The sequence below is a fragment of the Papio anubis genome, unplaced genomic scaffold (genome assembly GCF_008728515.1).
Source record: "Papio anubis isolate 15944 unplaced genomic scaffold, Panubis1.0 scaffold129, whole genome shotgun sequence".
NCBI lineage: Eukaryota > Metazoa > Chordata > Mammalia > Primates > Cercopithecidae > Papio > Papio anubis.
The window spans coordinates 169,753-187,335 of NW_022161236.1; positions in this window are offsets into that span (position 1 = coordinate 169,753).

Below are 17,583 nucleotides of genomic sequence, written 5' to 3' on the forward strand. Positions count from 1 at the left end.
GCAGGCGGATCACTTGAGCTCAGGAGTTCGAGACCAGCCTGGCAAACATTGCAAAGCCCTGTTTCTACTAAAAATACAAAAAATTAGGTGTGGTGGTGGGTGCCTGTAACCCCTGCTATTCTGGAAGTTGAGGCAGGAGAAATGCTTGAACCTGGGAGGCAGAGGTTGCAGTGAGCTGAGATTGTACCATTGCACTCCAGTTTGGGTGACAGAGCAAGACTCTGTCTCAAAAAAAAAAAAAGCTTTTTAATTATAGCCATCCTAGTGGGTATGAAGTGGTATCTCATTGTAGTTTTGATTTGCAATACCCTGATGACTAATAATGTCAAGTACTCTTTAATGTACTTACAGGCCATTTGTATATCTTCTTAGGAAAAATGTCTATTTCTATTTAATTTTTAAAAATTTTATTTATTTATTTATTTATTCTATTTCAATACCTTTTGGGAAACAGGTAGGTTTTGGTTACATGGATAAGCTTTTTAGTGGTAATTTCCGAGATTTTGTTGCACTCATCACCTGAGCAGTGTACGCTGTACTCAATAGGTAGTCTTCTATCTCTCACCCCTTCCCACCCTTCCCCATGAGTCCCCAAAGTCCATTATATCATTCTTACGCCTTTGTGTCCTCATAATTTAGCTCCCACTTATAAGTGAGAACATACAATATTTGGTTTTCCATTCCTAAGTTACTTCACTTAGAATAAATGGGCTCCAACTCCAATACAAGTGCTGCAAATGGCATTATTTCATTCCTGTTTAAGTCTGAATAGTATTCCATGATATATATTTATCACATTTTTTTATCCACTTGTTGATTGATGGGCATTTGGGCTGGTTTCAAATTTTTGCAATTGTGAATTGTGCTGCTATAAACATGTATGTGCAGGTATCTTTTTTTGTACAATGACTTATTTTCCTTTGAGTAAATACCAAGTAGTGGGATTGCTGGATCAAATGGTAGTTCTACTTTTAGTTCTTTAAGGAATCTCTATACTGTTTTCCATAGTTGTTGTACTAGTTTACATTCCCACCAGCAATGTAAATGTGTTCTCTTTTCACCACATCCCTGCCAACATCTATTACTTTTTGATATTTTGATTATGGCCATTCTTGCAGGAGTAAGATGGTATCACATTGTGGTTTTGATTTGCATTTCCCTGATTATTAGTGATGTTGAGCATTTTTTTCATATGTTTGTTGGCCATTTGTATATCTTCTTTTGAGAATTGTCTATTCGTGTCCTCAGCCCACTTTTTGATGGGATTGTTTGGTTTTTTTTCTTGCTAATTTGTTTGAGTTCCTTGTAGATTCTGGATATTAGTCCTTTGTTGGGTGCATAATTTGTGAATAATTTCTCCCACTCTGTGGGTTGTCTGTTTACTCTGCCCATTCTTTTGTTGTGCAGAAGCTCTTTAGTCTATTTAAGTCCCATCTATTTATCTTTGGTTTTGTGGCATTTGCTCTTAGGTTCTTGATTATGAAGCCTTTGCCTAAGCCAATGTCTAGAAGGAATTTTTTGATGTCATATTCTAGAATGTTTATGGCTTCGGGTCTTAGATTTAAATATTTGATCCATCTAAGTTGATTTTTGTGTAAGGTGAGAGATGAGTATCCAGTTTCATTCTTCTACATGTGACTTGCCAATTATCTCAGCAACATTTGCTGACTAGAGTGTCCTTTCTCCACTTTATGTTTTTGTTTGCTTTGTCAAAGATCAGATGGCTTTAAGTACTTGACTTTATTTCTGGGTTCTCTATTCTGTTCCATTGGCCTAGGTGCCTATTTTTATACCAGTACCATGCTATTTTGGTGACTGTGGCCTTATAGTGCAGTTTGGAGTTGTATAATGTGATGCTTCCAGATTTGTTCTCTTTGCTTAGTCTTTCTTTGGCTATGCTGACTCTTTCTTTGTTTCATATGAATTTTAGGATTGTTTTTTCTAGTTCTGTGATGAGATGGTGGTATTTTTATGGGAAACGCATTGAAACTCCAGATTGCTTTTGCCAGTATCTCTAGATTGCTTTTGGCAGTATGATTGTTTTCACAATATTGATTCTACCTGTCCACAAACATGGGATGTGTTTCCATTTGTTTGTTTCATCTATGATTTTTTTCAGCAGTGTTTTGTGGTTTTCCTTGTAGAGATTTTTCACATCCTTAGTTAGGTATATTCCTTGGTTAGGTATATTTGCAGCTATTGTAAAAGGGATTGAGTTCTTGATTTGATTCTCAGCTTGGTCGCTGTTGGTGTATACCCAGCAAAGCTACTGATTTGATTACCTTAATTTTGTATCCTGAAACTTTGCTGAATCCATTTCTCGGTTCTAGGAGCTTTCTGGAGGAGTCTTTAGGCTTTTCTAGGTACACTATCATATCATCAGCAAACAGCGACAATTTGACTTCCTCTTTACTGATTTGGATGTCCTTTATTTCTTACTCTTGTCTGATTGCTCTGGCTGTGATTTCCAGTATTATGACGAATAGAAGTGGTGAGAGTGGGCATCCTTGTCTGGTTCCAGTTCTCAGGGGGAATGCTTTCAACTTTTCCCCCATTCAGGATTATGTTGGCTGTGTGTTTGTCATAGATGGCTTTTATTGCATTAAGGTATGTTCCTTCTATGCTGATTTTGCTGAGGATTTTAATTATAACGCAATGCCGATTTTGACAAATGCTTTTTCTGCATCTATTGATGTGATCATGTAATTTTTGTTTTTAATGCTATTTATGTGGTGTATCACATTTATTGACTTGCACATGTTAAAGCATCCCTGGTATGAAACCCACTTGATCATGGTAGATTATTTTTTTGATATGCTGTTGGATTTGGCTAGCTAATATTTTGTTAAGGATTATTGTATCACATTTGTCAGGGATATTGGTCTGTAGTTTTCTTTTTTGCTATGTCCTTTCTTGGCTTTGGTATTAGGGTGATACTGGCTTCATAGAATGTTTTAGGGAGGATTCTCTTTTCTTCTCTCTTGTGGAATAGCATCAATAGGACAGGTATCAATTCTTCTTTGAATGTCTGATAGAATTCAGCTGTGAAATCATCTGGTCCTGGCCATTTGTTGTTGTTGTTGGCAATTGTCTTATTATCATTTCAATCTCTCTGCTTGTTGTTAGTCTGTTCAGCATTTCTATTTTTTTCCTGGTTTAATCTAGGAGGTTTGTATATTTCTAGGAATTTATCCATCTTCTCTAGGTTTTCTAGTTTATAGGTATAAAGGTGTTCATAGTAGCCTTGAATTTTTTTTTTTTTTTTTGTAATTCTGTGGTATCAGTTGTAGTATCTCCCATTTCATTTCTAATTGAGCTTACTAATGTCTTCTCTCTTTTTTTTTTTTTTTTTTTTGGTTAATCTCGCTAATGGTCTATTAATTTTATTTATCTTTTCAAAGAATCAGCTTTTTGTTCCATTTATCTTTTGTTTTCTTTTTTGTTTCAATTTCATTTAGTTCTGCTCTGATTTTTGTTATTTCTTTTCTTCTGCTGGGTTTGGGTTTGGTTTGTTCTTGTTTCTCTAGTTCCATGAGGTGTGACCCTAGATTGTCTATATGTGCTCTTTCAGACTTTTTGATGATCATTAAGGACTAGGCTATTTAATTTCCATGTATTTGTGTAGTTTTGAGGGTTCCTTTAGAAATCAATTTACAGTTTTATTCCACTGTGGTCTGAGAGAGTACTTGATATAATTTCAGTTTTTAAAAATTTATTGAAACTTGTTTTGTGGTCTATCATATGGTCTATCTTAGAGAATGTTCCATGTGCTGATAAAAAGAATGTATATTCTGCATTTGTTGGGTAGAATGTTCTGTAAATATCCATTAAGTTCATTTGTTCTAAGGTATACTTTAAATCCATTGTTTCTTTGTTGACTTTTTCTCTTGATGACCTGTCTAGTGCTGTCAGTGGAGTACTGAAGTCCCCCATTATTCTTGTGTTGCTGTCTATCTCATTTTTTAGGTCTAGTAGTAATTTTATAAATTTGGGAGCTCCAGTATTGGGTGCATATATATTTAGGACTGTGATATTTTCCTGTTGGGATATTATATAATGTCCCTCTTCATCTTTTTCAACTGCTGTCACTTTAAAGTGTTTTTTTGTCTGATACAAAAATAGCTATTCCTGCTCCCTTTTCATGTCCATTTGCATGGAATGTCTTTTTCCATCCCTTTACTTTAAGTTTATGTGAGTCCTTATGTGTTAGGTGAATCTCTTGAAGAAAGCAGATACTTGGTTGGTGAATTCTTATCTATTCTGCCATTCTGTATCCTTTAAGTGGAGCATTTAGGCCACTTACATTCAGCATTAGTATTGAGATGTGAAGTACTATTTTATTAATCATGCTATTTGTTGCCTGAATGCTTTGGGTTTTTAAAATTTTATTGTGCTTTTGTTTTACAGATCCTGTTAGATTTACGCTTTAAGGAGGTTCTATTTTGATGTATTTTAAGGATTTGTTTCATGATTTAGAGCTCCTTTTAGCAATTCTTGTAGTGCTGGCTTGGTAGTGGCAAATTGTCTCAGCATTTGTTTGTCTGAAATCTTTCTTTCACTTACGAAGCTTAGTTTCACTGGATACAAAATTCTTGGCTGATAATTCTTTTGTTTAAGGAGGCTGAATGTAGGGCCCCAATCCATTCTAGCTTGTAGGGTTTCTGCTGAGAAGTCTGCTATTAATGTAACAGGTTTTCCTTTATAGGTTACCTAGTGCTTTTGCCTCACAACTCTTAAGATTCTTTCCTCATTTTGACTTTAGGTAACCTGATAACTACGTGTCTAGGTGATGATCTTTTTGTGATAAATTTCTCGGGTGTCGTTTGAGCTTCTTGTATTTGGATGTCTAGATTTTTAGCAATGCTGTGGAAGTTTTCTTTGATTATTCCCTTAAATATGTTTTCCAAACTTTTAGATTTCTCTTCTTCCTCAGGAATACTAATTATTCTTAGGTTTGGTCATTTAACATAATCCCAAACTTCTTGGAGGCTTTGTTCATTTTTTATTCTTTTTTATTTGTCTTTGTTGGATTGGGTTAATTCAAAAACCTTGTCATTTAAGCTCTGAAGTTCTTTCTTCTGCTTGCTTGATTCAATTGCTGAGACTTTTCAGTGCATTTTGCATTCCTATAAGCATGTCCTTTATTTCCTGAAGCTGCTATTGTTTTTTATTTAAGCTATCTATTTCACTGAAGATTTTTTCCTTTGTATCTTGTATCATTTTTAAAAATTTCATTAAATTGGACTTCACCTATCTCTGGTACCTCCTTGATTAGCTAAATAATTGATCTTCTGAATTCTCTTATTGGCAATTCAGAGATTTCATCTTGGCTTAGATCCACTGCTGGTGAGCAAGGGTGTTCTTTTGGGGGTGTTAAAGAACCTTATTTTGTCATATTACCATAATTGTTTTTCTGGTTCCTTCTTATTAAAGTAGACTATGTCAAAGGGAAGACCTGGGGCTCAAGGGACACTGTTCAGATTCTTTTGTCCCACTGGATACTCCCTTGATGTAGTGCTCCCCCAATTTCCCTAGGGATGGGGTTTTCTGAGAGCCAAACTGTAATGATTTTTAATTCTCTTCTGGATCTAGCCACCCAGTAGAGCTACCTGGCTCCAGGCTGGTACTGGGGGGTGTCTACACAGAGTCCTGTGATGTGAACCATCTTCAGGTCTCTTAGTTGTGGATAGCAGCACTTGCTCTGGTGGAGGTGGCAGGGGAGTAAAATGAACTCTGTAAGGTCCTTAGTTGTAGTTTTGTTTATTGCACTAGTTTTGTGCTGTTTGGCCTCCTGCCAGGAGGTGGAGGATCAAGAGAGCATCAGCTGCGGTAGTATAGGGATGATCAGGCAGTGGGCAGTGCCCTAGAGTTCCCAAGGGAGCTCTTTGTTTTTGGCTACCAGGGCAGGTAGAGAAAGATCATCAGGTGGGGGCAGGGTTAGGTGTGTCTGAGCTCAGACTCTCCTTGGGTGGGGCTTGCTGTGGCTGCTGTGGGGGATTAGGGAGTGGGGGTATGGTTCTCAGGCCAATGAAGTTATATTCTCAGGGGGATTATGACTGCCTCTGCTATGTCATGCACGTCGCCAGTAAGGAAAAGCCGACAGTTATAGTCCTCATCCAGCTGCTGTGCAGCCCAAAATGCCAGTCTCTCTCCCACCATACCCCCTCCCCAACATCACCGGGTTTGTTTTCAAGCAGCAGGTGAGCAGGGCTGAGAACTTGCCCCTGGCTGCCAACCTTCTGGCTGTGAAAGCGAGCAGGGCTTTCAGGTTTCACATTTCTTGCCTGCTGTGGCTTCTGTGCTGTGTCTGCACTCCAGATTCATCCTCTCCCCCAAGTTATGTCCAGGAAATTTTGCATTCAGTTGAAATTGTTACAAAGTTCAGCTGGAAGTTTCCCTCTCTCTGTGGTCTTTTCCCAGTTCCTCTGGCAGCCCTCCCCAAGGACCTCTGTGAGACAAAGTCAGAAATGGCTTCCCTGGGGACTGTGAGAGCCCACAGTCCCCAGGGACTTCTACCCCTGTATTCTACTTCTATGCTATTCTGCTTCTTCTACCCCTGTATTTCACTTGGCTCTCTAAAATTGTCTCGGCTCCAGGTAAGGTCAAATCCTTCTCCCATGATCTGGACCTTCGGGTTCCCCACCGAGGGTGTATGTTTGGGAGCAGATGATCCTCCTTTCACACTTTGGGCACTCACAGCTTTTGGGTTGTCTCCCAGGACTGTAGGAGCAACCTGCTCCCTTCAAGACTCTGTGGATTCTCTCGGCTTTCCTGGTATGTTCCTGCAGTAGTTCTTGGAGCAAAAGTTCATGATGTGATTCTCCACATAGCACTCTGTCTCTCCAAGTGGGAGCTGCAGTTTGGTCCTGCCTCTTATTCACCATTTTCCTAACCTCTGTGATATGAAGATTACTTTTGCTGGGTACAGAATTCTTAGCTGACAGTTATTTTGTTTCAGGAGGCTAAAGATGGAATCCCAATCCCTTCTGGCTTGCAGGGTTTCTGCTGAGAAATCTGCTGTTAATATGATAGGTTTTCCTTTGTAGGTAATCTGATGCTTATTTCCACAGCTCTTAAGATTCTTTCCCTTGTCTTGACTTTAAATAACCTGATGACTATGTGCCTAGGTGATGATCTTTTTGTGATGGATTTCCCAGTTGTTCTTTGAGCTTCTTGTGTGTGGATGTCCAGATCTCTAGTAAAGTCAGGGAAATTTTCCTCAATCATTCCCTCAAATAAGTTTTCCAAACGTTTAGATTTCTCTTCTTCCTCAGAAACACCAATTATTCTTAGGTTTGGCCATTTAACATAATCTCAATTTTTTGGAGGCTTTGTTTATTTTTTAAAAACTTCTTGACTGGGTTAATTTGAAAGCCTTGTCTTTGAGCTCTGAAATTCTTTCTTCTACTTGGTGTAGTCTTTGTTGAAAGCTTTGGGTGCATTTTGTATTTCTCTAAGTGTGATTTTTCATTTCCAGAAGTTGTGATTGTATTTTCTTTATGGTATCTATTTCTCTGGAGAATTTTCCATCCACATCCTGTATTCTTTAAAAGTTTCTTTACATTGCTTTTCACCTTTCTCTGGTGCTTCCTTGAGTAGCTTAATAATCAACCTTCTGCATTCTTTATCTGGCAATTCAGAGATTTCTTCTTGGTTTGGATCCATTGCTGGGGAGCTAGTGTGATCTTTTGTGGGTGTTACAGACCCCTGTTTTGTCATATTACCAGAATTACTTTTCTGTTTCCTTCTCATTTGGGTAGACTATTTCAGTGGAAAGGTCTACAACTAAAAGCCTGCTGCTCAGATTCTTTTGTTTCACAGGGTGATCCCTTGATGTGGTGCTCTCCTTCTCCTAGGGATGGGGCTTTCTGAGAACTGGACTGCAGTAATTGTTATTGCTCTTCAGGGTCTAGCTACCCAGCAGGGCTATCAGGTTCCAGGCTGGTACTAGGGAGTGTCTACAAAGAGTCCTGTGATTGATTTGTCTTCAGGTCTCCTAGCCATGGATACCTGCACCTCTACCTCCCCTGCAGAGGTAGCAGGGGAGTGAAGAAGACTCTGTGAGAGTCCTTGGTTGTATATATATTTAGTGTGCTGGCTTTCTCAAATGCTGGTTATGCTAGCAGTGAAGTTGTCATGTGGACACACTCAGGACCTCTGGTTAGCCAAGATGTTTGAGACAGTGAAATTAGCTATTGTTTTCTCCTTCCTGGGATCAGGTTTATTCTGCCATGAGGTGCTTAATGGCCTGAGTTGGCTAGACTCTAGCCAGGAGGTGGCACTTTCAAGAGAGCACCAACTAAGGTAGTAGGGAGATCTAAGCTTGCCCTAGTTGGCCAGGGTAAGTAAGTCTTTTGGTTTCTCAGGCAATGGGCTGGGCCATAAAGCTCTCAAGAGTTTCTATCTTTTGTATTCAGCTACCAGAGCAGGTAGAGAATGACCACGAGGTGGGGACAAGGCCATGAGCACAGACTAGGCAGCTCTGTGCTCAGACTCTCCTTGGGCGGGGTTTGCCATGGCCACCGTTGGAGATGGGGAGTGGTTCTAAAACCAATGGGGTTATATTCCAGAGGGGATTTTGGCTGCTTCTGCTGTGTCATGTAGTTTGCCAGGGAAGTAGAGGATAGCCAGTAGTGAGAGGACTCACCCAGCTCCCATGCAGTTGGCGAGGCCTCTCTCACTCCTGCAGTGCCCCACTCAGGCCTTGCTCCAGGCTGTCAGCTTCCCCATTGAGAAAGCAAGTGCAGCTTTTGGACCTCCTCACTCCCCATCTGCCCACTCTGTTGGCAGTAGCTCCTGCACCCATATCTGCAGAAGTTCCTGTTTGTCCTCTGGATTCTGCTCAAGAAAATGTGTGCCCAGTCAAGAGTATTACTAATTTCAGCTGGAAGCTTCTTTTTCCTTGTGACCCATCCCTAATTCCACTGACTGCCTTCCTTGTGGGTCCCTGTGAGATATAGTCAGGAATGGCTTCCCTGAACTCGAGCTGGAGACTGGAAGTGCCTTCTAGGCACTGCTTCTACTTTTATTTTTATTTTATTTTATTATTATTATTGAGACAGAGTCTCATTCTGTCACCCAGGCTGGAGTGCAGTGGTGCAATCTTGGCTCACTGCAATCTCCGTCTCCTGGGTTCAAGTGATTCCCTTGCCTCAGCCTCCTGAGTAGCTGGGAAGCTGGGATTACCGGCACCCACCACCACATCCAGCTAATTTTTATATTTTTACTAGAGTCAGGGTTTCACTGTGTTGGCCAGGCTGGTCTTGAACTCCTGACCTCAGGTGATCCACCCGCCTCAACCTCTACTTTTATATTTCATGAGGTTCCCTAAATTGGTGTCAGCTCTAGGTAAGGTTAAATTCTTCTCCTGTGATCTAGATTTTTAGATTCCCCAGTGGGGACGAGGAAGGTTTTCCACCTCTCACACTTTGGGAACTCACAGTTTTTTTGCCTGTCTCATACAATTTGCAGTGGTCTGCTACTTCTTTCAACTGATCTGTGAATTCTTGCAGTTTTCCTGGTACATTCCTGCTGTCATTCTTGGAGCAAAAGTAAGTTCATGATGTGAGTCTCTACACACTGTTCTGTCCATCCAAGTGGGAGCTGCACATTATCCCTGTCTCCTATCTGCCATCTTGTCTCCTCACCCTTTGTCTATGTTTAATTTTTTTATTATTAAGAGCTCTTTATCCCTTATTAGATACATGATTTGTGAATTTTCTACTATTTAGAGGATTATTTTTTAACTTTCTGATATGGTTTGGCTTTGTCCCCACCCCAATCTCATCTTGAATTATAGCTCTTATAATTTCCTTGTGTTGTGGGAGGGACCCAGTGGGAGATAATTGAATCATGGGAGCAGTTTCCCCCAAATGGTTCTTGTAGTAGTGAATAAATCTTATGAGATCTGATGGTTTTATTAGGAAAAACTCCTTTCACTTGACTCTCACTCTTCTCTTGTCTGCCGCCATGTGAGATGTGCCTTTCACCTTCCACCATGATTGTGAGGCCTCACCAGCCATGTGGAACTGTAAGTCCATTAAACCTCTTTCTTTTGTAAATTGCCCAGTCTCAGATATGTCTATCAGCAGCATAAAAATGGACTAATACACTTTCTTAATGGTGTCCTTAGTGGCTTAAAAACGTTTCTTTTTTAAGTTCTGGGGTACATGTGCAGGATATGCAAGCTCATCACATAGGTAAATGTGTGCCACTATGGTTTGCTGCCCATCACCTAAGTCTTAACCCATCACCTAAGTATTAAGGCCAGCAATGCTTTAGCTAGTTTTCCTGATGCTGTCCCTTCCCCTGCCACCTCCCCCAACAGGCCCCAGTGTGTGTTGTTACTCTCCCTGTGTCCATGTGGTCTCATTGTTCAGCTCCCACTTATGAGTGAGAACATGTGGTGTTTGGTTTTCTGTTCCTGCGTTAGTTTGCTTAGTATTCCATGGTGTATATGTACCACATTTTCTTATCCAGTCTATTACTGATGAGCATTTAGGTTGATTCCATGTCTTTGTTATTGTGAATAGTGCAATGAATATACACAGGCATATACTTTTATAATAGAATAATTTATATTTATTTGGGTACATACCCAGTAATGGGATTGCTGGGTCAAATGATATTTCTGGTTCTAGGTCTTTGAGGTCTTTGCTACACTGTCTTCCACAATGATTGAACTAATTTACATTTCCACCAACAGTGTCAAAGTATTCCTATCCCTTCACAGCCTCGCAAGCTTCTGTTTCTTCTTGAGTTTTCAATAATTGCCTTTCTGACTGACATGAGATGGTATCTCACTGCGGTTTTGATTTACATTTCTCTAACAATCAGTGATGTTGAGCTTTTTTCATATGTTTTTTGGCCGCATAAATGTCTTCTTTTGAGAAGTGTCTGTTCATATCCTTTGCCCAGTTTTTAATGGGGTTGTTAATTATTACTTAATAAATGATTGTATGTCTTTTAAAGGAGCTGAGAGAGGAAAAGAAAGCAAGCATACATTTTGGGGGGAGCTGTTATATTAACCAGTTAATTTGCCATTTCTTGTTCTTTTCATCTTTTTCTATAGTTTTCAGTAAGCATATGGTGTCCTTTCCTTACTACAATACAGCTTTGTCCACCTACCTCCTTTTTGCTGTTATGATCAAGTATATTATATACTACATGTTATAGGTCCACAATATAATTACACACATATTGCTTTATACCACTTTTTTTTAAGAGAAAGGAGAAGAAATATGCATTTATGCCATCTTTTATAATTACATAATCACCTCTATTAGTGCTTGGTTTCTTTATGTAGATTTAAATTACTGTCTGTGGTCATTTGCTTTCAGCCTGAAGAACTTCCTTTGCTATTTCTCGTAAGGCCATTTCTGTATTGTAGCAACTTTAGATAGTGATTTTCCTCCTTTTCCTGCGCTTGTTCATGTTACTTGCTTACTTGTTTAGTAACTTGGGTAGAGTATTTTATTAAGTCCATTTCCCATGCAGTGTGAAGCCTCTGATGTCATTCTTAGGAGGGTTCAGTCTTGGGCATGGGCATAGTCATCCTGGGATGACTGGTTTTGGCAGGCTCTCTTTGTCTCTATTTCTTATCTGTCTCCTAAACTGTATGTCTCTGTAGCATTACATTCAGCTGTTAAGCTTCATTCATTGCTGGCTGATGACTCAATTTTTTAAAAATAATGTGCTGGCGCATAAATTGCTTCACACGCTGATCCAATTAAATTTGGGCGTCTTGACAGGGCCAGGCTTTGAGGATTTCTCTGACCACAGGAGGACTCATCTTAGAGTTATCTCTTCACCTGGTTCTGTGTGGTAATCCAGCTGGCTTATAGTTTTGCTTGTTGCTCTCCTGGAGCTACCAGCCTCTTCTTAATTGCTTATTACCAAAATCTCCATGGTCCATGACAGTTCCTTTAGGATTGAACTTACCCACACTTTGTTCCAAATAAATTCGATTTCTTTGGGGGAAGCATCTGCATCTTATGTTATTTTGACTTGCCTCTTCATCTGGCAAAATCTCTGAACCACTGCTCTGGAGATGACAGCAGGCAAAATCACCCACCTCTCTTGGAATACCATATTTTGTGAGCTGAGCACTGAGCAGGGGCAGTAGCCTCTGGTTTTCTCAGCTTGCCTCTTCCAGTATGGAATATTCTCCTTATGAAAAGATTGGGGTTAAGATAATTTGGCCCCAGTTTTATTACCCTTCTGTACCTGGAGTAGAACCAGTGAAGTTATAACTGGAGCTGGGTAGGGGAATGAAGTCTCTGACGTCTTGGCCACACTTGCCTGGAAACTAGCCTTTGTAACATGCAGTTAGGAGAGGATAAAAAATGTTGGCAATCTCTTTATCCCAGGAGGATACCTTACCACTTGATTGGTAGCTTAGAAGAAAGTGAGCTGCTCTGGAGTGGAGCTTCTATCAAGCTGAGCTTTAGGGGAAGGGTAAAGGAGGGAGTGGATAGTGGCATAAGTGACACAGGATCTCACTGTTATTACCAAGATTTAGTAGATTTTATTACTTTCTTCTTTTTTAAATTTCAAAGTATTTAATTGAGAACTAAAGATTATATGTATTCAAGGTGTGCAATGTGATTATTTGATATACATGTACATTGTGTAATAATTGTCACAATCAAATTAATCAACTCATCCATCACCACTTAAGCTGTACACTAGATCCCCAGACCTCATTCATCTTTTAACTGAGAGTTTGTACTCTTTCATCAAATTTCTCCATTTCCTCACCCCCAGCCTCTGGCAACACCATTCTACTGTCTGTTTCTCTGAGTTTAATTTTTTAGATTTCACATATAAATGAGATTACACAATATTTGTATTTCTATGTTTAGCTTATTTTACTTAGCATAGTATCCTCCAGGTTCACCCATGTTGTCTCACAGATGGCAGGACTTCCTTATTTTCTATGGTTGCATAATGTTTCATTGTATGTATACATACACATACACCACATTTTAAAAAATTCATTTATCTGTCAATGGACAATTGGCTTATTAGGCCAAGGGCATGTGCAGAAAACATAACCCCCTTGTACACTGTTGTGTAACCTTCCGCAGGCCTAAATTTTTGTGGCTGTGGGATGGACAAGAACCCCATTGTGATGGTTAATACTGAGTGTCAATTTGAATGGATTAAAGGATGCAAAGTATTGATCCTGGGTGTGTCTGTGAGGGTATTGCCAAAGGAGATTAACATTTGAGTCAGTGGGCTGGGAAAGGCAGACCCACACTCACTCTGGGTGGGCACCATCTAATCAGCTGCCAGCACAGCTAGAATATAAAGCAGGCAGAAAAACATGAAGAGACTAGACTGACCTAGCTTCCCAGCCTACATCTTTTTCCCATGCTGGATGCTTCCTGCCCTGGAACATTGGACTCTAAGTCCTTCAGTTTTGGGACTCGGACTGGCTCTTCTTGCTCCTCAGCTTACAGATGGCCTATTGTGGGACCTTGTGATCTTGTGAGTTAAAACTTATTAAACTCCCCTTGAGATATATATATATGTGTGTGTGTGTGTGTGTGTGTGTGTGTGTGTATATATCTCCTATTAGTTCTGCCCCTCTAGAGAACCCTCACTGATACACCTATCTTTAGCTGAACTAAGGAAAAGTCCTGCAACAATGTTTTGCAAATATTTTCTCCCATTTTGGAGACTGTCTTGTCATTTTGTTGCTTGCTTCCTTTGTTGTGCAGAACTTTTTAGTTTGATGTGGTCCCACTTGTTTATTTTTGCTTTGTTGTCTGTGCTTTTGGTGTGCTATCCAAAAAACTATTGCCATGGCAATGTCAAGGTGCTTCTCCCTGTTTTTTTTTTGTTTGTTTGTTTTGTTTTGTTTTTTTCTAGGAGTTTTATGGCTTAAGATACTACATTTAAGTATTTGATCTATTTTAATTTATATATATAGTATAAGATAAGGATTTGATTTTGTGTGTGTGTGTGTGTGTGTCTGGATATCCATTCTACCCAAAACCATTTATTGAAGAAACTTTCCTTACATTGTGTATTTTTGGTGCACTAGAGAAATATTAGTTGACCATATAGATTTTCTTGAATAAATATGTCTTCATTTCCTGCATGCCCTTAGGAAATTTACAGAGACTTTAAATAGGCGTTAGGTTTTAAAAATAATTTTCACCACTTAAAGCTATTTTGTATGGGAGCAGCTTTGAGCTCCTCACACTGTCATTCTAGAAGTCGTAGCTCTCCAATTATCTTTAGAAGAAACTTAACTGATTAGGGTAAAATAAACAAATTAATGTAAATGCAAAGAGAGCAAACCTGAAGTCTAACTAATTTGGTTATTAGTAGTAATTATTATTTACAGATAGATTTTTTTGTAGTTCATTAACTGCAAACTTGCTTCATTTGTGTGCTGTAACTCACTAATCAGAAAGCTACATTGAGTGATGGAACTCTAATGTGGTTTGACTTTTTAAATAAATTTCACGATTTGAATATCAAATTTCAGTGGAGCATTAAATAAGCACTTTACGGCATTGAAGAATTGGTGATTATATGCATTTTTCTATAAAGCAAATACTTCAGTTTAAGTGTCAGTGTGCTTATATACCCAGGTTTTAATATGCCTGCACTGTACCATATCTTATGTTTGCAGAACTATCATAGTAAGAAATTATGTTATTTTCTAGAACACACAGCCTCTGGTTTAATTAACTAAGAAATATTTATAGAGTGCCCTCTGCCTAGAAATTCAGCAAATGTAGTACAAGATACCTATCTTCAAGAAGCTAATTATTGAATTGTTAATATGTTCTCTAAACACATCAAAAATAATTTCCAAGATATAATAGTTTAAAAATAGATGACTGGTGCAGATGGATTAAGAAGAAAGTGAGGCCCTTAAAAGTTGAAGTATTTTCTGTTAAATCATTGGCTTCAGATTATGGCAATCTTTTCCCCCTTTTTCTTGGAAGTCTTCAGTTTTGGTGGGGCAGCGTGGGGAAGGCTTTTTCTGCTCCATGAAGTGTTTTCTGGGGAGTGGTAGGTAGTGGATGGTGATTTACTGAAGACTGGAGAATTTGCTTCCAATACAGCTCCCTCCTGTAACTATTTAGAATTACTAAGGAATTTCTTGGATTCTACTTGAATCTTGATTTGTTAAGATGCTCCTGTGCCCCACAAAGGGAGAGTCTGAGATTTTTGCACCATCTCATCTTTATATAATCTGAATCCAAATACTTCCAGAAGAGAGAAAGTAGTTTTCTTTTTCTGTCTCCTTGGGAATAATCCACCTTGGAGATTAAGAGAAGGCTGAGTAGTTCCTGGCTTCAAGCAAATTAAAACAGGGCTGAGGGGGCAGCCAAAATGATGGCACTGAGTGGAAATTTGCGTAGGAATTCCAGTAATTTCCTCCAAAGAACTATGTGGCTTTATTAATAGTCACTTATTGGGTAGCCAAAGCTACTTGAGACTGTAGTCCATAATGAGACATAGTCCATAAAGGAGTATGCTGATGATTTGCCCCAGAAAAAGTGTTTGCCACCAAGGGGTTGCATTGATAGGAGAGAAGGCAAGGGGTGTCAGGAAGATAATTTAGGTGAAAGCCACCACTTCTGAGAGCAACCACTACTAAGGAGAGTTCTTCCTATAGAAAGCTCCAGGGTGTAGCCTCCAATGGGAACCAACTTTAGCTCCTGACCATCAGTAGTAAGGGAAGAAGTCTCAGCAGGGCTAAAGATGTTACTATCTTGGCTGGAAATGTCAGCAGACACTGCTGTGAGCCCCTGAAGGGAAAGTATCAGAGAAGCTAAAGTTGGATTCAAAAACAGGGAGCATTCTTTGGAGGTCAATGGCCCAACCTTCCCTCCTAGTGAGCACTGACCTTAACATTTATTGGAAGAGTAGATTGACATTTAATAGACTTCAGTCAAAAAGCATATAGCATAGTGGAGAGAGCATGAGCCTTGGAGGCTGTGTGACAACGGTTTTCATCCATGCTCTGCCACTTACTAGTTTGTGCTCATTGGTGATTTGTCTCAGTTCTTGTCATCCACTAAAAAAAAAAAATAAGGTGTTATAGAGAGGGCTGAATGAGATAATACATGCAATAGAAACTGGCACATTACAGGTACTCAAAATGTAATAGCCAATATTGTTCTTTCCTGTGTGAATTAGAAACTGATGAAACTTCAAGGCCTCTAACCAATTATTGAGCCCTTGAATTATGTCCTGCCTCTTGTATTCTTATAGAAATCATCTAGGGGAATGTAGTATGGGAAAATTATTAAGTAAGTACTAGAGGCAGGCCCTGTGCCTGTGAAAGCCAGCACACTATTACATAGAGAAGGACTTGCAATCAGTCCTAGCAATTTCATGAGCTCTAGAGACCAGCATTCCCATTCTATGTATTTCCAGTGATAACTGCAGGACACATCATTATTACACTGGTGAAAGAATTGTAGTCACAAAAGATTTGGTTGCTGGAAAAGATTTTCAGCATAAGTTTCCTTTACCTCATGTATAAAAGATGTAAGCCAAATTTCTCTTAAAAATTCGCTGCTTGGTTTATTTCACCTTGCCCAGCTCTATGTGTAATAGGTAGATACTTTGGGGATCACTTTGCAATTCAAAATCTGAACCTTTCAAAGATGCTTCTTGATTTGATGTTCCAGGTGGCTGAAGAGGAAATGAACTTTAAGTGATTGTTTGTGGCTTTGACAGGTCATGATCTACTTCCTGCAGTAGGTTTAATGTGCACCTGAACTTTAGCCCTCACATTTTTCTGATTATGGAACAAAATCGTATGACAGTGGCAAGTAGCTCATTCTCATGCATATCCAATGTTCAATCAAGGCAGGGCTCAAAGCTGATGGGCATTTCTGTGATTGGCATTTCAGAAGTGCATTTATTTCAGTCCTACACTGCATTTCTGCATTTCTTACTTAACTCCAGCATCAAAGGAATTTGAACAATTTGGCTGGTGGGCACAAAGGAAGGTTATGCCTCACTGTATGTATAAGCATTTACGCACTTAATGCTCTCAAAAGTGTGTCATTCTTTCACAACTCAAATTTTGCATGATTTATTGATAAAAGATAAAGAAATTGACATATTTCAAGAAAATATTGCAAGAATTATGGATCTGAGCATTTGAAGCATCATTACACATTAAAAATTCATAAAGTTTTCAGAGATACCGCTATTGTGGTGTAGCATCAAATCATTGTTCTAATAAGGAACACTTTTGAACATTATGAAATATTATTGGTATCTAGAGTTTGGTGCAGATAATACAATTAAAATGTTTTTATGTTATCATTTATACACTCAATCTCAATGATGAAAATTCATTTTATTATATATCCTGTTTTTTTAAATTTCAATAAGTTTTGGGGGAATAGGTGGTGTTTGGTTCCTTGAGTAACTTCTTTAATGGTGATTTCTGAAATTTTGGTGCACCCATCACTCAAGCAGTGTACATTGTACCCAGTGTGTGGTCTTTTATCCTTCACCCCCCTCCCAACCTTCCCCCCAAGTCCCCAAAGTCCATTGTATCATTCTTATGCCTTTGAGTCCTCATAGCTTAGCTCC